Here is a 20,701-nt window from a genome sequence, read left to right as displayed (position 1 = left end):
GCCACCAGAGCAGGGAATCCCTGACTAACTGGCTCACCTGAATCTGCCGATCCAGGGACAATGGATATTTGTCCCATTTTGTCAAAATCTCCATCTGCAGGACTCGTGTGAAACTGGGCATACGGTACCTCAAAAGGAGGCCACCATGAGACCCAGGACTCGCATACACAAGTGTAGCGACGACCACCTGTGGTTCATCAACAGTTTTACTGCGGCTCTGAGAGTCTGCAGCTTGTCTGAAGGGAGAAACACTATCGCTTCCATGGAGTCCAGCAGTAAGCCTAGGTACTCCAAACGCTGAGTCGGCACAATCACCGACTTTAGGTTCGACGGCTACCCAAATTCCTGCAGGGTCTGCATGGTGGTCGCCATATCCTCCTCTGAGGTGGAAGATGCTCTCAGGAGATAGTTTAGGTAACCCATGATCGCGATCCCGCGTTGCCGCAGCAACATCAAAACAGGAGCCAATGACTCGGTGGCCGATGCCAAACCAAAGGGGAGAGCCACAAACTGGTAGTGGGCTTCCCCGACTGCAAATCTCAGAAATCGCTGATGCAGAGGGCATATGGGTATGTGCAGGTACGCGTCCTGGATGTCCAAAGACGCCAGGGAGTCCCCTTGATGGAGTGCAGCGACTACTGAGCGAACCGATTCCACTCTGAACCTCTGGTAATGGAGGGCTTTCAGGTTAAAGATTGGACATACCCCTTCCTTTTTGGGGAGTACAAACAGGTTTGAGTAGAACCCCTGGAAACGTTCCGATTCCGGAACAGGTACTATCACCCAGTGACTCAGCAGGTCCCTTACCGCCCCTATTAGGGCCTCCCGGCGAACCGGGAGTATGGGTATGCTGGAGGGGAAGAAACAGTTTTTCAGCCAAGAGAGGAACTCTATCTTATAGTCTGAGGAAATCAGATCGCAGACCCATTGGTTGGACAGCCGAGAGGCCCACCGGGCTGCAAACTCCTGAAGGCGACCCCCCACCCGTGTTGAAGGAGGGGGCAAACCTTCATGCGGTAGCACTTTTGCTCGCAGGCTTGTGGTTCCAGGGACACTTTGGTCCTTCAGAGGTCGTAAACGAGGAATGAGCCACTGCCTCGGCCTTCCTGTCCATGGGATCCTTAAAAGCAGGAGTCCCGTCTATCGGGATCGTGGTTACTTTGTTTAACCTGGATACTGGGGGGTCCACGACCGGAGGAGCCGACCACTTTGAGAAGGCTCTCCTCAAAGGGGTAACGCACTGCCATGTATTTGGGGACCTAAAAAAGGTCCGCTGGGGTCGACCCCATTCCTTGTAAATTAAGTCATTGAAATAAGACAGATACGGGAACACCTTAGGTGTACGGGCTGGCTTACGGGACCCAAAAGGGACCGCTACATCAGCAGATGGATCTGCTGGCTCCTGAATTTTCAGGGTATCACACACAGCTATGATAAGTGCTCCAACAAAGGCTTTGTCGCGCATGGACCCAGACTCATCCTCACTGTCCAAACAGTCCTGGTCAGCGCCATCCGAAACAGCAGAACAAGGGTCACCAGCCTCAGCAGGGCCAGAGTCTGCATCAGAGCTCTCCCCGGAGGACAGGGGGCAGGGGCCATTTTTTTACCACCTTTGCGACCACGCACTGCCTCCATCTTGGCAATGAACGAATTGAGTACTGCCGACAAAGCATCCAGAGGCACTGCACTGTCTGCAGGCAATTGCCTGGATTTAGGGGGAAGAAACACCAGTTGTTGAAGCCATGCTGACCCTACCCTGTTTGCCACCTGTTGGGGACTTGGGACAGTGATGGTTCCACCCTCCTAACTGCTGCTGGCTGAGGGGCTCTTTCCCACAGGACTCACTACCCTGACTGGTTCTGCGCCATCCAGCTAATGGTGCCTGTGCCCTGTGTCAGCTCCCAGGTGCATAGGAGACCACACCGCTCTGTGCAGAGCTGCTGTGAATGGCGCTGAAACTGACCAAAAACCATGTTCAGGCTTCAAGAAAATGGTCGCCGAGTGTCCAGTATAAAGGACAATCACATGGAAAATGGCCACAGAGCAAGCTGCTCCTTGGTCACACCACAAATGGCCGCCGAGCACTGTAAACCATGATTGACAGTGAAAAACTAGCAGAGAAATGGCGGTGAAACAGCGCTACAGCGATCGACAGCCTCCAGGGAGAGACCTACACACCTCCAGGGCACAGCCAGCCAGCGCAGCCCCCCCCAGAAGAGAGCCCCCAGCTATGGCACACACACCGCTCAGCAGCCCATGCAGCATCCCCCACAGGGAAGATAGGGACAGGGAGAGAAGAGGGAGGTGAAGGACCCCCCAAAATCGACCTCCCAGGGAATGCCCAGCCCCACCAAGGCAGGGAGAGCTGTACTTACCAGTCCTGAAGAGCTGGGAGACATACCATCACAGACCCACTCTCCGATCAGTACGGGGTGGCTGCTGGCCCGGCACACTGACAGACATCAGTAGCCCGGTCATTTGTGCCCCAGAGCAATTGTGCTTCCTCTGGAGTGGAGGAGTGTCGTGGCTGACCCAGCGGGGAGCTCTGGCCTGCACGCGCTCGCTGGTCAGGCTGGGAAGACTACAAGGATAAGGGTATCCAGCCCTTCACCCAGCCGGCTGTTGATAGCAAATCACAGGATGTTTAATTTTGCGCAAAAAGTAAAGCTTCTGCAGAAAAAAAAAAAAAAAAACATGGACCGTTGGGCCCGCAGGGTTCCTAGGTCCTATTCATTCACTAGGCAGAAAAAACTGAAGCTGCAATGCAGACTGCGGAGTTACCTAAGGGACCGCCCCTTGGGCAGAACTAGAAAGTAGGAGCTGTCTCAGTTGGTGAACATTAAGGCCCATACACACTATCAGATTTTCTGATGATTTTTTCCTTCAGATTTACCAAAACCATATAATATGAGGTCAAACCTTAGGAGTTTCAATTTGTATGCAATCAGGCAGGCCCTTCTACTACATGGTTTTGGTAAATCTGAAGGAAAAAAAATCAGCAGAAAATCTGATAGTGTGTATGGGGCTTAAGAGAAAAAAAAAATATGGCATGTGGAACCTAACAGCTTTAAGGTGGATAATATGTGAGTGACATATCAGCTTTTGAAAAGAGAGTGCAGACACTTACTGTGTTTACTGAATAATTGACCAGTAGAATTGGCTGATCACACATACACCCTCCAAACAGCTCCTATGGGTAACAAATATGCGAGAAATACGATATATCATGGAGATGGCAAAATACGTATACCGAAATCATGTTATGTCAAGGAAAATGGACAGGTATGCGAGAATGAGGAAATGTGACTGTCCGTGATAAGCACCAATGAGGCAATACAGATTGAAATGAGCTGATGATTTTCAACCGCCTCATGGTTATTGCAATATCACATAAAAGCAGAAGTTAGAAACAAAACACTCAACAAATAAAAGGATGGTAGAACAACCGCTCAATAAATGTTTAGTAAAGCTATTAGAGCCAGCCAGATGTACCACTGGAGGCTAGATTGCTACTTCAAGAAATGTCATACTCTACGTACAAGGTCAGAAATGGGAAAAATCCAAACTTGTTATCCCTAAAACACATTTGAAGTTCCCTTTTTGAGGCTGCAGCGCTAGGAGTGCAAACATCATGCATTTCTTATAGGTAGTGCATATAACATGATGAATAACTATGACCCCGCTTCAGATGTTATTCCACCATACTGATGTGTAGGTGAAAACACACTCAAATAAAACGTACCCAGAATCATTTCAAGTGAGAACATGGTTTGTACTAGGCACACACACCCTGAGGTATTAACAGCATAGCTAGTATTGATGTTGGAAGTTACAATCAGCTAAGGTCTTTGCTTAGGTCAGCCGTAGTCCGCTCAGGTGCTGTCTGTGCATAGTTCATGCAAGAAGGTGATGGCCGATTGTGCTTGATTGGTGTCAGAGTGCAATGAATTACATATAATCCAGTTTAAGGCGTCACCGGTATTGGGATTGCTTTGGGAGCTGCGATGAGCATAAAGGGGGATTTCTTGTCCCCTGTTGCCCTCATCTGCTCTTTTGTGCGGGTGGGGCCACCTACACAATTGGCGCCATGTGCATGCACCAGCCGTTCAATGTCTGCGATTTTGCGGCGTTGTTATGGCTGCACGCATTGTACCATCTAGATGACCTATAGGAGTGCTTGTGCAGCTTCCTGTCAGCCACACATGACATTGGGGGCGGAGCCTCTTGAGCCCTTCCTGGATATAACTTGGAGGTTTAGCACTGCGTGGATTCATTTGCAGCTTTTCTGCCACTGAACACCCATGCTTGTGGATGCCTCTTACTGCAATCTACCACCGATGCAATTATACACTTATCTCACTCAGGTATACTCATTTCTTTTTTTTCACATGGTTCTCCTCAAGTGCTCACCTGTAGCTTGTCTCTGATCACATTGGCTTTCTCTCAACATAGTTTCATAGTAAGTAAGGTTGAATAAAGACACCAGTCCAACCTACAATTGTCCCTATCCCTGTACATTGCACACTCACATTGGTCCCTACTCACAAGGAGCCCACAATCCAAGATCCCCATTCATATACTAGGGCCAATTTTGGACAGAAGCCAATTAACCTACCGGCATGTCTTTGGATTGTGGGAGGAAACCGGAGTACCCAGAGGAAACCCACGCAGGCACAGGGAGAACATGCAAACTCGAGGCAGGTAGTGTCGTGGTTGGGATTTGAACCAGCGACCCTTATTACTGCTAGGTGAGAGTGCTAACCACTACACCACTGTGCTGCCCTAACATTTGCACTTCATTTCTTTTTGCTCACCTTCTTTATTTCCACTCATGCCAATCACTGGTGTTTCTTTACCACATTTCCCTATAGTCCTTTTTCCATGCCATTCATGGCTCTAGACTTATATATTACATATAGAACTGTCAATGTTATTACTCTTGTATTTTACCTATTACTCCAGATTATCTGACATACACCTTTATGTTTACAGTCAATACTTACCATGGACACAGTGAGAGCAATAGGGATACACATTTTCCATCCATGCAATACTTTCCCTCCAATCTGCCATGTGTGGGGTTTCTTCTGGCTCTGCCTCCTCAGCTCCCTGGCGATACATTTATTTGCTGCCACTGTCTGGAGGCTTCACATACGTTGGCTCAGCTATGTGTAGGGGTGAGGATGGGGCCTCTACTTATTAGGCTCCTCTTACTCTGCCTTAAAATACCAAGTATCATGCCATATACCAAACTATCCTTTCACCTTAGGTACAATTCATACACATCTACCCCTGAAGAGCGAGTTGGGACTCACGAAACATGTCAGGTACACCTGATGTTTGTATGTTATGCAATTGTTCTTACACAAATGTACGATTACTACTAATTTTATTCAACCCAGTTATATGTACCTTGTACTAAGTGGCTTTTTCTGACGACAATAATGCTTGAAATACTTTGACTAAATAACATATACTGTACTTGCTCTTGTTACTTTTATTGGCTTAGTGGTGCTCACCTCATCTAAAGTCCCAGGGCAAAATTTTCCCTTTTTTTGTTGCATATTACAGAGATGGATGTATGTTATTGGTGACACCAGACCTTACCTTGTTTCTATATGGTTTGTACTAGGCGCACACACCCTGAGGTATTAACAGCATAGCTAGTATTGATGTCGGAAGTTACAATCAGCTAAGTTATTTGCTTAGGTCAGCCGTAGTCCGCTCGGGTGCTGTCTGTGCATAGTTCATGCAAGAAGGTGATGGCCGATTGTGCTTTATTGGTGTCAGAGTGCAATGAATTACATATAATCCAGTTTAAGGTGTCACCAGTTTTGGGATGCATATGGAATGATATCTGTATTTGTGGGATTATCTGACAGTACCGCTTGTATAACATGTTGGGGTCACAACTACGCTTTGGTACTTCAACCACTAGTAGGCATAACAACAGAAGCCACATGGTCAGGGATTACAGAGTGCCTCCCTGCTGCCTGAGCCTGCCTCCAAAAGCAGGAAGAGTAGAAAGCCCTCCAGCAGACTCCTTGATTTGGCTGTCACGCCGGAAAGGACACAATCGAGCGTCCAAAACAGGAAATGCCTCTGAAGATACTGGACACAACCGACACATCCGAGAATGACAGCTTACAGAAGGGAGGACCAGGGACAGGCCTTTTAAAGACAAGGCTCCTCCCACAAATACAGGCAGACCTGTGCCCCGCCTTCCTACATACTAGGTAAGCTTGAATAAAGACAATAGTCCACCCAGTTCAAGCTGTGTGCGTTAGTGTCGATAACCATTTCCCATATCCCTGTATGTTGCGTTGCTTAAGATGCAGGTCCAAGATTTTGTTAAAAATATCAATACTCCCCGCTGACACTACCAATTGTGTAAGAGTTCCACATTCCACACGCCCCAATAGTGTAAGCTTAAGGTTAAAGCAATTCTCCAATCTCATTGTGTGGCCATATGTCCTCTTATACTCCCCCAAGACTGGTTAGCTTCTTTGCTATGCTGGGATCATTGGGGTATTTGAAAATCATCGTCATGTTCCCTCTCAAGCAAGAATACATTTAGTGCTTGTAATCACTCTTCGTAACCAAGGTCCTCAAATCCCCTTATTAAATTTTGTTGCCCTTCTTTGGACTCTTTCCAGCACGTACCTTTTTGAGATCTGGAAATACTCCAGATGTTGTCAGACCAGAGTTTTATAAAGTGTCAGGATTATAGTTTTACCTGTTGTATATCTCTCTTTTTATGCACGCTAAAATTCTGCTGGCTTTGGTAGCTGCAGCTTGACATTGCATGTTACTGTTCAGTCTTTCTTCATCCTTGATACCCCCAGAAGTTCTCCCTCTAGTGAGCAGTTTGCATTTATATTTTTAGCCCCAAAGTGCATTACTTTACATTTCTCCACATTAAACCTCATTTGCCATGCAGTTGCCCATTCCATTATTTTGTTCAGGTCTTTCTGTAAAATTTCTATATCTTGAACTGCTTATTTTTGTAGTCTGCAAAAACTGAGATTGAACCATGTAGCTCATCCTCTATATAATTTATGAATAATTTAAACAGAATTGGGCCCAAGACAGAACCTTAGGGTACCCCACTTACCAGACCAGTCTGAGTACACATTTATCACTACCCTTTGGACACACCCCTATAACCAGTTTTCTATCCAAGAACAAACTCTATGGTCCATGCTGGCAAACCTCAGCTTGTAGATTAACCACTTGGTGCCCATACTACATCTATTGACGTCATGGGCTTTGGGTGGTTATATCTGAATGATGCCTGAGGCCACAGACATCATTCAGATATCAGCGTTTTCAGCCGGCGATTCCCTGCACCATAAGAACAATCATAGCAGCTGTTCCACCGCTTGATCATTCTTACGGGTGGCAGGAGGGGACGACCCCCTCCCGCGCTTGTACCGACTCCCCGCTTCCATCAGTGAGTCGGTCACAGGATCCGCCGGCCCCCGGAAGTTACCATAGAGATTTCCGGTGAACCAGATCATCCCCGAAGTCACTATGATCGTTCGGAGGCCGGGCACGATGTTATGACATCACGCCCGGCCTCTGTATTCAAATTAACGGCGCCGATTTGGCTAGGAAACAAGGATTTTTTTTAATTTTATGCTTCCCAGCCTAGAGGTGAGATATGGGGTCTTATTGACCCCATATCTCACTGTAAATATGTCCGATCGTGCCATATTCCTATGACGAAGGATGTTTACAGTCCTTGTAATAAAAAAAAAAATATATAATAATTTACTTTTATTCCTAAGTGTCAAAAAAGCGCCACTGTCTCCGTGAGCTAGTACACAGAAGCGAATGCATACGTAAGTCCCGCCCCCATATGAAAACTGTTCAAACTACACAGGTGAGGTATCGCTGCGAACGTTAGAGCGAGAGCAATAATTCTAGCTGTAGACCTCCTCTGTAACCCAAAACATGTAACTAGTAAAAAAATTTAAAGCGTCGCCTATGGGGATTTTTAAATTCCAAAGTTTGGCGCCATTCCATGAGCGCGTGCAATTTTGAAGCATGACATGTTGGGTATCCATTTACTCTGCGTAGCCTCCTCTTTCACATTATGCAAAAAAATTGGGCTAACGTTACTGTTTTTTTGTTTAAGCATGAAACTTTTTTTTCTGAAAAAAAACGTGTTCGAAAAATTGCTGCTCAAATACCATGCGAGATAACAAATTGCAACGACCGCCATTGTATTCTCTAGGGTCTTTGCTAAAAAAAAAAAAAAAAAAAATTAGGAATTTTACATGTAGGAGAGAAATGTCAGAATTGGCCTGGGCGCGAAGTGGTTAAGTGTTTATGGGGAACTGTATCAAATACTTTAGCAAAATCCAGCTACACCACAGCAACAGGCCTCCCCCTTATATAGATGGCAGCTCACTTCCTCATAGACTTAACAGATCGTCTGGCAGGAATGACCCTTCGTAAATCCACGCTGATTACCAAATGCTTTTCATCAGCAAATTCTTGGATATAGTCCCTGATTATCCCCTCCAATAATTTACCTACTATTGATGTTAGGCTAACTAGCTTGTAGTTTCCAGGAATATGTCTGCCCTTTTTTTTTGTATGTTGGTACCAAGTTAGCTTTTCTCCAATCAGCTGGTACAATTTGTCAGTATACATTCCTCAAAAATTAGGAACAATGGTCTAGATCAGTGATGGCGAACCTTGGCACCCGATGTTTTGGAACTACATTTTCCATGATGCTCAACTACACTGCAGAGTGCATGAGCATCATGGGAAATGTAGTTCCAAAACATCTGGGGTGCCAAGGTTCGCCATCACTGGTCTAGATAGTGTAATGGATGTGATCATGAGTGTTATAAGTTAAATGCCTATTTCTGGTACTTATAGATATAAGTGCTTATCTTTCACTATCAGCCATCAACCTTCATCATACTTAAGAGGTCTGCCAGCTTCTCCCTTCATGTGAAACGAAACTGCAAGGGTTAAAAAGAGCAACATCAAAAAGAAGATTGCGCCCGTTTTCAGCACCATGAGACTACACCCAAGAGGAAGAACGGTCTGAAACCAAGACCCTATTTTAGGTACGATAGTTTTATTTTCCCTTTTTTAGACATAACCCAGCTAAAAAGCTTATCCTTTGTCACAATAATGAATATGTATAATTTGTGGTTTGTACACGCTGTCTTTCATCTAATTTTTGATTTGATAGTAAGATATACAATGAGCCGGATATCAGCCGGAGTTCAGGAAATAAAAATAGAGAAGTATCTGAATACTGAACTGTGCCTGCGTCAGTGTTCGACTTCAAGTGTGCACACTTTTATATTGAGGATTAATTTGGGCAGGGGGACAGAAACAAAAATGTACCGAGCGGTTCTAGTTCGGATCCAAAACAGCAGAACCCGACCAAATTCTTTGAGGAATCTCAGGTGTAAACCATCTAGTCCTTCCTTGAATCCAGCCTCTGTTAGCCACAAGGGTACATCTTCTGATATGCTACCAACAATGTAATAGGCACTTTACCCTGCCTTATGTGAGAAGAAAAAAAAAAACCTTTAATAACACTTCCTTCTCTGTCATCTGTAACCATCCTTCCTTCACAGTCGTTTATGTGGGGAATGTGCTCAGATTTAGCTTTTTTTTAACATTATATATATATATATATATATATATATATATATAGGATTTGTTTGGATTTTTTTTACTCTCCTGTGTCTCATGTAGTCATTTTATTCAGACGCCATTTCATTTCATTCATTCACTTCCTTACAAGCATTCCTTGTAGTGTTGGAGTGCTTGTAAAGTGGATTGAATTTTTTTTTTTTTTTATAGGGTAAAAATTTTCTTCTCTCCACTAAGAATTTTTACGTTACAGTTTAACCTTCACTCTTCTATATTTATTGCCCATTGGAATGCACTGTGTTAAACCTTTGTTTAGCCACTTGCCGACTGCTGCACACATACGTACCTGTATGTCCCTTTGAATTTGCTGCCTTATAGGTGCGTACCCGTGGGCCCCACAAACTCGATGTTTGCTGGCGGCCCACAATCATGAGACGGAGAAGCAGAAACCTACGTAAACAAAGCATTTTTCCCTGTTCTGCCTAGTAACATGACAGGGATCTACTGCTCCCTGTCATGACAGTGGTAGCCCACACCCCCCCCCCCCGTTAGAATCACGCCCTAGGACACACTTAACCCCTTGATCCCCCCAGTGTTTAACTCCTTCCCTGCCAGCGTCATTCATACAGTAATCAGTGGCTATTTTTTTAGCTCTGATTGCTGTATAAATGACAAAAAAAAACAAATAAAAATCGCAAATCACTGCCATTACTAGTATTAAAGAAAAAAGCCATAAACCTATCCCCTATTTTGTACACGTTATAACTTGCACAAACCAAATATACACTTATTGCGATTTTTTTTTTACCAAAAATATGCAGAATACGTATTGGCCTAAACTGAGGAAAACATTTTTTATTTGTATATTTTTGGGGGATATTATAGCAAAAAGTAAAAAATATTGCTTTTTTTCAAAATTGTCACCGTTTTGTTTATAGCGCAAAAAATAAAACCCAGAGATGACCAAATACCACCAAAAGAAAGCTCTATTTTTTGGGGGGGGGGGGGTTGGGGGAGGATGTCAATTTTGTTTGGGTACATCGTCGCATGACCTCACAATTGTCAGCTAAAGTGATGCAGTGCCGTATCACAAAAAATACTCTGGCCAGGAAGGCGGTAAAACCTTCCGGGGTTTTAGTGCTTAACCACTTCCTGCCCGCCCTATAGCAAATGGATGGCGGCAAAGTGGTTTCATAATCCTGACCGGACATCATATGACGTGATCAGGGTTATGAGCCGCTGCGCGCCCCCGGGGGCCCGTATCGCGGCGATCGTTGTTGCGGGGTGTCAGTCTGACACCCGGCAACTACGATCTCGGTAAAGAGTCTCCGACGGAGACTCTTTACCACGTGATCAGCCATGTCCAATCACGGCTGATCACAGTGTAAATAGGAAAAGCCGGTGATCGGCTTTTCCTCACTCGCGTCTGTCAGACGCGAGTAGAGGAGAGCCGATCAGCTGCTCCTCTGACAGGGGGGGTCTGTGCTGATCGATTAGCAGCACAGCCCCCCCCCTGAGGATGCCCACACTGGACCACCAGGGACGCCACCAGACCACCAGGGATGCCAAGGACAAGGTATGCCACCCTAGACCACCAGGGATTCTAGTCAGTGCCACAATGGATGCCAATCAGTGCCCACAATGGGCATCACTGATTGGCATGCATTATTGATTGGCACTGATTGGCATCCATTAGTGCAATATATTATAATACAATGCCGCCTATCAGTTCCCATCTGTGCCGCCTATCAGTGCCTACCCATGCCCACCTGTGCCGCCTACCCATGCCCATCCATGCCAATTTGTGCCACCTATCAGTGCCCATCCGTGTCGCCCATCAGTGCCGCCTATCAGTGCCACATATCGGTGTCCATCAATGCCAGCTCATCAGTGCCACTTCATTGATGCCACCTTATCGGTGCCCATCAGTGCCGCCTTATTGCCCATCAGTGTAACCCCATCAGTGAAGGAGAAAACTTATTTGCAAAGTTTTGAAACAAACAAAAAAAAACGTTTTTTTCAAAATTTTCAGTATTTTTTTTATTTGTTTAGCAAAAAATAAAAACCGTAGAGGTGATCAAATACCACCAAAAGAAAGCTCTATTTGTGGGGAAAAAATGATACAAATTTCATTTGGGTACAGTGTAGCATGACCGCGCAATTGTCATTCAAAAGCTGAAAGCTGAAAGCTCAAAATTGGTCTGGGCAGGAAGGTGTTTAAGTGCCCGGTATTGAAGTGGTTAATATGTTCCTAAAGCATTCCCATTTTTCCTCCATGCTCAATGTTTCTAATTTTAGGTCCCAATTGTTTTGTAGTATTGAGCACAGTTCAGCAAAGTTTGCCCTTGAAATTTAGAATCTAGTGATCATCCTGGGATCACTAGATCCCAAATTGTCATGTCCGAGATCAGACTTAGATAGTATGCAATTAGACCCCTTTCAGACAGACCCGTGGGGTGGGGGGCTTTACCGGCGCTATTCGGTTGCTAGGGGGGCGTTTTTAACCCCCTGCTAGCGGCTGAAAAGGGGTTAAATCCACCCACAAAATGCCGTTGGAGCGGCGCTTTGCCGGCGGTAGCGCAGCCCCATTGAATTCAATAGGGAGCATTGTTGAGTTCAGCCAGGCAGGTGAGCTGGCAAATTAAGTTTGTTATCCCCACAAAGACAAAGTACTCCTCGTGTAATAGCAGCTCTTCCATTTTGTTAGCTGGGCTCCTAGAATTTGTGTAAACTCCTCTCAGTGTTGTACGAGTGCATATTAATTTCTCCTTAAAGTGGATGTAAACCCTTGCATATACCCAATGAAGTGGGCAGCCACAGACAATACAGAGATGAAACAAATCCTCCAAAATAAGTTTTACATGCATATCTGCTGTCTTCAGCTTTATATACTGTTTAGAAAGTGCACATTGTGTTAGAATTTTCGCTTACTTCCTCGTGTAGCAGTGCAGTATTGGATTACACTGGGAGACAGCTGATTGTAGGAAAGGTAATTTTCTCTCCACTTTTGGAGCTATCCTGTGAGTAGAGCAGCTTTCTACTAATCCATTTATAGCACCCACTCGGACACAAATTTCAGGCTGGTTTTAGCTCATGTCGGAGAACTTGTCAGCAGTAATGATGCTGATAACAGAAGAACAGAGCAGGAGAAAGCCACGTCACTCAGTGCTTTGAAGAGATATGGGAAACCACTGCAGATAAATGTCCCTTTCACACTGGAACGGTGCTGGTGGCGGTAAAACAGCGCTAAAAAACACTTTACTGTCGCTATTCGGCTTTTAGTGGGGTGCAAAGCACCGCTGCAGTGGCGCTTTGCCAGTTGTATAGCTGCTCTGCCCCATTGATTTCAATGGGCAGAAGTGGTTTAGAAGCAGTGTATACACCGTTCAAAAGATGCTGCCTGCAGGAGTTTTTTTTTTTTTTTAGCGTCCTGCAAGCACACCGCTCCAGCATGAAAGCCCTCAGGTTTTCACACTGGAAACAGAGCAGCAGCTGTTTCAGGGTGCTGTTGCAGGCACTATTTTTAGTGCTGTAGCATCTGCAAAGCGCCCCAATGTGAAAGGGGTCTAATGGCTATATTATCATTACTGACTCCAATATTACCCTCTGTCCTTTGCTCACTGCTGGCTGTCACTTCCTTATATATGCACACTTACATCAGGGTAGGAAAGGGGCAGCTTGGATGTGAAGGGATGGTGGTGTATAAAGGTGGAAAGTCTGCAGCCACTAACAGGAACCACTGACACCGGAGGAGCTGGACCTTCCAGATGAACGAACCAAACCAACCAACGAACCAACCAACCACCCCTCCACGTTCAAGCTGCACCTACCCTGATGTAAGTGTGGCTATATAATTCTCTCCCCCCCCTCTCTCTCCCTCCCCCCTCTCCCTCCCTCTCTCCCCCTCCCTATCCCCCCCCTCTCCCTCTCTCAATAGCCATGCCGTTAAAGCCAGAGATGGTAAAGCCAGGTGGAATATCGGACACTGGGACAGAAGGTCCTGCCGCATCGGCAGCCACCAGGGAACGTCCGCCACCATCCATACTACGTTGGCATACCAAAGACGCAGAGGCCAGTCCGGAGCGATTACAATTACCGGAATTCCCTCAGCCTCTACCCTGCTCAGCAGACGAGGAAGGAGTTTGAGAGGAGGGAAGGCATAAATGAATTGACAGTGGCCCCATGGAGCCACTAGCATGTCTGACGCGTCCGCCAAGGGATCCCTTGCTCTGGCCACAAATCTCAGCACCTTCCGATTGAGACAAGAGGCCAGAAGATCCACGTGTGGCGTGCCCCACCACAGGCAAATGAGACAAAACACTTCTGGATGCAGTGACCATTCCCCCTGATCTAGCAACTGACTGCTGAGGTAGTCTGCTTTCCAGTTTTCTATGCCCATAAATGGCTGAAAGAGCAGACATGTGAAGCTCTGCCCACTGCAGAACGTGAGACCTCCAGTGCTGCTGCTGAGCTCCTTGTCCCCCCTGGTGATTGACGTAAGCCACTGCCGTGGCATTGTTCAACTGGTTTCTGACCGGGATGACCATGCAGCAGCTGCGACCAAGTGGAGCGGCATAACTTGATTGCACACAACTCCAGAATGCTGATTGATAGGTGGGACTCCTCCGGCATCCAGCGGCCATGGGCCGAATAAAGGCCCAAAACCTCCCCACCAGCCGGTAATGCTGGCATCTGTTGTGATCACTGTCCAATGGAGAGGGAGAAACTTCCCAAAACGTAGCCACCACAGACGCAAACCCCTGGTTAGATGGCCCACATGGATCTTACAATCCAGAGATGTCGGGGATTCATCCCATTTGGATAAGATCTCCCTCTGCAAGACCCGAGTATGAAATTGAGCATATGGAACCGTCTCCAAAAGGTGGCTACCTTGAGGCCCAGAACTCGCATGCAAAATCTCAGGGCCGACCACTTGCGGGACAGCAGCAATCACACCACTGAGTGAAGGCTCTGCAGTTTGACCGACGGAAGAAAAACCTTCGCCCTTGCAGAGTCTGGAATCAACTCCAAGTACTCCAGGCATTGGGTCAGGAGCAACACAGACTTCTGAAGATTCAAAACCCAGCCGAACTATTGTAAGGTCTGTATGATGACCGCCACAGCATTAGTCAGTTCTGGGGGTTGATGCAGCTCTCAGGAGATTGTCCAGGTAGCCCATGATAGGGATCCCCCACTGTCTCAGCAACGCCAGAACCGGAACCAGCACCTTGGTGAAAACCCTTGGTGCCAAAGCCAGGCCAAATGGAAGTGCCACAAATTGATAGTGTGTGTCCCCGACCACAAATTGCAGGAGCCACTGATGACTAACATAGATGGGGACATGCAAGTAAGCATACTTGAGGTCCAGAGAGGCCAGGAAATCCACCTGATGAAGCGCAGCCACCACGGAACAAACAGACTCCGTACTGAATCTCCGTACCCTCACAAAACAATTGAGGACCTTGAGATCCAGGATTGGACGAACCCCTTCCTTTTTTTCAGAACTATGAACAGATTGGAGTAGAAACCCTGAAACCTTTCCAAAGCTGGTACAGGAACCAACACCCCCTGTATTAGCAAGTCTTGTACCGCCCCAAATAAAGCCTGCCGATGGGAGATGGAGATTGGAGGGAAAAAAACCTTTTGGTTGACAAGAAAATCTATTTTGTAACCAGACAAAATTAGTTTGCAGACCCACTGGTCTGTAAACCCCTGAAGGTGACCCCCCCAACCAGAGTTGGGCGGGGGTAAACCTTCATGCGTTAGAGAACTTGTCCACAGGCCTGCAATGCCAAGGATGCTTTTGTCTATCCGCGGAAGCCTTGTTGGGCTGGGAACGCTTGCCCGCAGAACCGGGCGGACGGACAAGCCGATTGTGAGCGGAAAAACTGGATTTTTTAAAACAGATTACTTGTAAAATCCTTTTCTTTGATGTACATCAGGAGACACAGAGCCATAGTAGTTACTATGTGGGTTATAGGGCCACTGATAGGCGATGGACACTGGTACGCCCCAAGGTAAGAAGTGTACTCCTTATATAACCCCTCTCACTACTGGGAGTCCTCAGTTTTGTAGCCAAGCAATACAAGTGTATACCAAGGCGGCAGGGACCTCGGTGTCCCCTGATGTACAAAGAAAAGGATTTTTACAGATAAGCTGTTTTAAAAATCCTGTTTTCTTTTCTTACATCAGGGGAGACAGAGCCATAGTAGTTACTCATGACCTTTAATATCGATTTGATAAAATTGGTAAATGTATGAACCGAAGACCAAGTCGCGGCCTTACAGATCTTGGCCATAGAGACCTGATGATGTACCACCCAAGAGGTGGTAATCACCCTGGATGAGTTTGCTCTAACATAAGGAAGAAAGAATTTTCTTTAAGCTGAAGCATGAACAATCACTTGACAAATCCATTTGGAAGAATAGTGGATTTTGACGCTGCCTGTCCACTTTTTTGGACCCTCTGGCAGAACAAAACATGTTTTGCGAACCTGAGCGGTCGCCTTTAAATAGACTCTGATCGCTCTTAGACTGAGGCTCTGGGAGAAAGGAAGAATATCTTGGTTTAAATTAAAACCTGTTACCACCTTCGGTAGGAATTCAGAATGAGGACATAAAACCACCTCATCCTTATGCATGTTCAAATATGGATCTTTACAAGACAGAGCAGCTAGTTCCGATACTCTTCTAGCAGAAGAAATGGCAACCAGAAAGATAATCTTTGTCAAAAAGAACCAAGGAAATTTTTTGTAAAGGTTCATACAGCTGATTCTGCAAAGTCAAGACGAGACAAATTTAAAATCCCAAGGATTTAGAGGTGCCTTGATAGGATGAACAGTGTTATCCCCTGAATAAGAGTGGGAAGCAAGAGGCCATAGGGGAAAAAATAAAAAATAAAAAAATAAAAAAAACAACAAACACTGACAAGGCCGGAATCTGACTTTTGATAGAAGTCAACTTCATTTCAGATCCCATATGCAGGAAATCAGGGATCCTGCCTATGACATACTTCCTGGGGTGCCAGCCCCTGGATCCACACCAAGAAACATATGCCTTCCAGACTATATAGTAAGTGATTCTTGAAGCCGGTTTCCTGGCATTAATAAAAGCAGACACTAAGGAGATCACCCACAATCTTTTATAAAGTGGGATTCAAACAGTCAAACCTGTTAAATTTTTAGACCGTAAGGTAGGATGAAATACCAGACATTGTGCGAGAAGGTCTGGCTATAATGGCAGAGTCCGAAGGACTCCTACTGCCATCTTTACGATCTCGGTAAATCAAGATCTTCTGGGACCCACTGGGGCTGCCAGAATCGCCTTTCGTTCCTGCTTAATCCTGTGGAGAAGGCGCGGAAGTAGCAGAACTGGAGGAAACTAATAGATCAGTGAAAACTGATCCCTTAGGGAGACAAATGAGTCTGTTCCGCCTGCTAGTGGATCCCATGTTCTAGACAAAGTTGTCGACTTTGTTGTTGAATCTGGACGCGAATAGGTCCATGTCTGGAATACCCCATCTCTGACACGCTGCTAGGAAGACGTCAGGGTGAAGAGATCATTCTTCCAGAAATAATTGTTGGCGACTCACGTAGTCTGCCTGCCAATTCTCTATTACTGAAATGAAAATTGCTGATAGGCAAGGAATGTTGTGTTCTGCCCAAGCTAGAACATTATGCACCTCATTTTGGGCTGCCCGACCTCTCGTGACCCCCTGGTGATTGATGTAAGCCACCGTCATGGCCTTCTCAGACTGAATCCTGACATTACAGTCCTGTAGTCTGACTGACCCAGATTCTAGGGCCAGACATACTGCTCAAATCTTCCAAAAAGTTGATAGGCACAGCCCTCTAACCTGGACCATCTCCCCTGGACAGAATCTTCTTTCAGGGCTGCTCCCCAGCCTAGAATGCTGGCATCTGTTAACACCTTCCAGGATACAGCTAGAAAAGATTTTCCCTTTTGCGGGGTAACAACCAATTTAGGCTCTGACTTACATTGGGAGCCAAGCGTATTGGAAACCAGGCCTGAATCTTTTTATTCCAGACAGACAGGATAGTGTTTTGAAACAGTTTGAGGAAACTGCATAAGGGACGGCCTCAAAGGAGGCCACCATTTGCCCTAACAATCTCATGCACAGCCGAATGGAAGAAGTTTTGATAAGTTGAGTTAGTCCTACAATGGAATGACACTTGTCTGGGGTAAGAATACCTTCTTCTGTATGGTATCTACAACCAGCCCCAAGTACTGTAATCTCCTTGATGGTTTTAAGGAGGATCTTCCTAGGTTGAGTATCCAACCCAGAGATTTCAGGTAATTACAGCTGTGATCCCACTCTGGTTTAGACCTGAGGCTGAATGATCTATTAAAAGTAGATCTTCTAAAATAAGGTTAGGATCATTATGCTTTGAGCCCTTAATCTGGCTAAAGGAGGTGCCAGAATCTTTCAGAACACCCGTGGTGCTGTGGCTAAACCAAATGGCAGGGCCACAACCGAAATGATAATTATATTTCAAAACGCAGAAATTTCTGGTGAGCGGGAAAATTTGACACATGGAGATATGCATTATTGATATTGGTTAAAGCCAAAAACAGCCCTCCTTGCAGGATGGACACAACCGATCGGATTGTGTGAAAGGATCGGATGTTTAAGTGCCGATTCAGATCTTGGAGATCTAGAATGGGTCTTACCTCTCCGTTTGGTTCTGGAAACGTAAAAGGTTTGAACCAAACCCTGTGCCCTGTTCCACTAAGGGAACCTCTGATCTCAACAACTGGGATAATAGATGATCCAGGGGCCAGAAAGACTCTGGATCCTTGGGAACATTTTCCCTTAGAAAAAACAAGGAGACAAACTCTCGTAACTCGTCGTAACCTAGAGGAAAAAAACTGTAGAAATCCATCTGCCTTGACATTGTTCCTGCCAGATCTTGAGAATTGCAGGACCTTTCCCCCCCACCCGAACGAGTGGGGGTGCCCCTTCATGAGAAGGCTTTAGCATTCTGCTTTGTGGGCTCTCTGCCCTAAGATCTCTTCTGACCCTGGTGCTGCCCTTGGGGACTTTCCCTTGAACCTGACGGTTCAGGCCATTAAGACTGCCTAGAGGCAGATGCCCCTGGCATAGAAGAGGCAGCACGATTAAAGGAGAAATGTTTGAACCTCTTCTTAACTGGTAAGAGCTTTTAGGTCCTTTGGATGTACTTATCCAGTCTCTAAATAGCGGTACACCATGAAAAGGAAAAACTGACTAAACCTTTAACATGGAGCTTCGGCTGATCAATTTTTCAGCCACAGAACTCTGCGAGAATGCACTAGTCCAAGCATAAACCTTAAATGATAGTCTTTAATAGCATCTACTGTGAGTGCGTCAGATACAACAGCCCATTTCCGGGCCTGCTGATCAGGCAGAATTTCAGGCATCTCCAAACTGTTCCTTAATGGACTGAGATGCACCAATTGCAGCAAGAACTGGCTGCGCTACTGAACTTGCAAAAGACATTGTTTTTAGAAGGAAGTTCCAACTTTTTATCTGTTGGATCCTTTAACATCAGTGCATTATCCACCGGACATGTGAGATTCTGCTCACTGAGGCGATTGCAGCATCAATTGCTGGAACCCCCCCCCCCCCCCATTTTATTCATAGAAATCCTCTTCCATAGATAAAGTGTGGAGAATTTCTAGGGAGGATAATATTGTTTATCCGGATGATACCATTCAGAATACATAAGCTTTTTTAGCCATACATGAATAGGAAAAACATACCCAGATGGGGAGGTTCTTACATAGTAAGGTTGAAAAAAAAAAAAAAAAAAAAAAAAGACACAAGTCCATCCAGTTCAACCTTAAATATCTTCCAAATATTTAGGTTCTAATGAACCCAAGAGGTAGGTTCCTCAAGAGCCTGTGCTGCAGACAGCAAAAAAGGTTGAGTAAGGTAGTACGCAAGCAATTTGTCTTGTGATGCTACTCCTTCCATATTAGGATCCGCAGAAGAGGATAAATAAGTATGTTCCAAATATTTAGGAAGGGGGTCCTGAGGACTAGATGGGAATCCGCTATGTTTAGCCCCACTATAGAGATGCGCTGGGGGGGGAAATCCTCAGCTGAGCTGCCGCGGTCTGTCTTTAAAAAAAAAAAGTAAACTAGTTTGGCAAAACCAATTTTGGGGGCACAGAAAGAGAAGCAGACCCCCCTTCTTACCAGAGGATCTGTTGCGGCTGGAGAAGATAATGAAGGCTTGTGTGCTGTTTCCAGCATCAGGACGGTGAGTGCTCAATATAGCCCCCAGTGGTGACACATGGGCATGAAAATATTATACATGGAAGGAGAAATTCCTGAAAAAACTCCTACCTTTTCCTCGCAGCAGCGTTTTATCGGAGATAAAGCCCCAATCTTTTCTGTGGGCTCCGAGACCTTTTAGGAAACCTTCAGGAACTAGGGAACCTCGGGTTACCCACAATCCTGGACCTGCGACAACACCCTGCCAGTAAAAAGTTTATGGTCTTGCTACCAAAAAGTACTGGATCCCAGGGCCCAGCTCTCAGGCAGACAGACAAATTTAGCACCACATCCCTGAAATATAAATACACAAACAGAAAAGGTTTATGGACCCCACTGTTCCCCTTTTCTGTTTGTGTATTTACTCTCTAAAGAGAAGCATTCGCAAGCAAAACCTTGTTTCTTTGGACATGAGGCCCGGGTAACATTCATTTAGCACAAGAAAAGACATCAGAACGGATCTGGTCAGCATGGCTAGCCCCAGCAAGGATTGCTTCCAGTGGAGCACAGCACATCTTTACTCGAGACCAACACCTTAGACATTGGTGAAAAAAACGGAGGACTTAGAGAGTATACTTCTTGCCTTAGGGCGTGCCAGTGTCCATCACATATCAGTGGCCCTATAACCCACTTAGTAACTACTATGGCTCTGTGTCCAATGATGTAATATAAAGGAGGAAGAAGAAGAAGAAGAAGAAGAGGAAGAAGAGGAAGAAGAGGAAGAAGAGGAAGAAGAAGAAGGGGTCCTTGCCCTTTCTGGACTGTTTGAGAAAAATACTTTTCTCCCAGTGATGTCC

Source organism: Lithobates pipiens, unplaced genomic scaffold (genome assembly GCF_037356315.1).
Source record: "Lithobates pipiens isolate NorthernLeopardFrog02 unplaced genomic scaffold, aLitPip1_a1.2 Scaffold_19, whole genome shotgun sequence".
Classification (NCBI taxonomy): domain Eukaryota; kingdom Metazoa; phylum Chordata; class Amphibia; order Anura; family Ranidae; genus Lithobates; species Lithobates pipiens.
Note: the sequence above shows the minus strand (reverse complement) of the source record.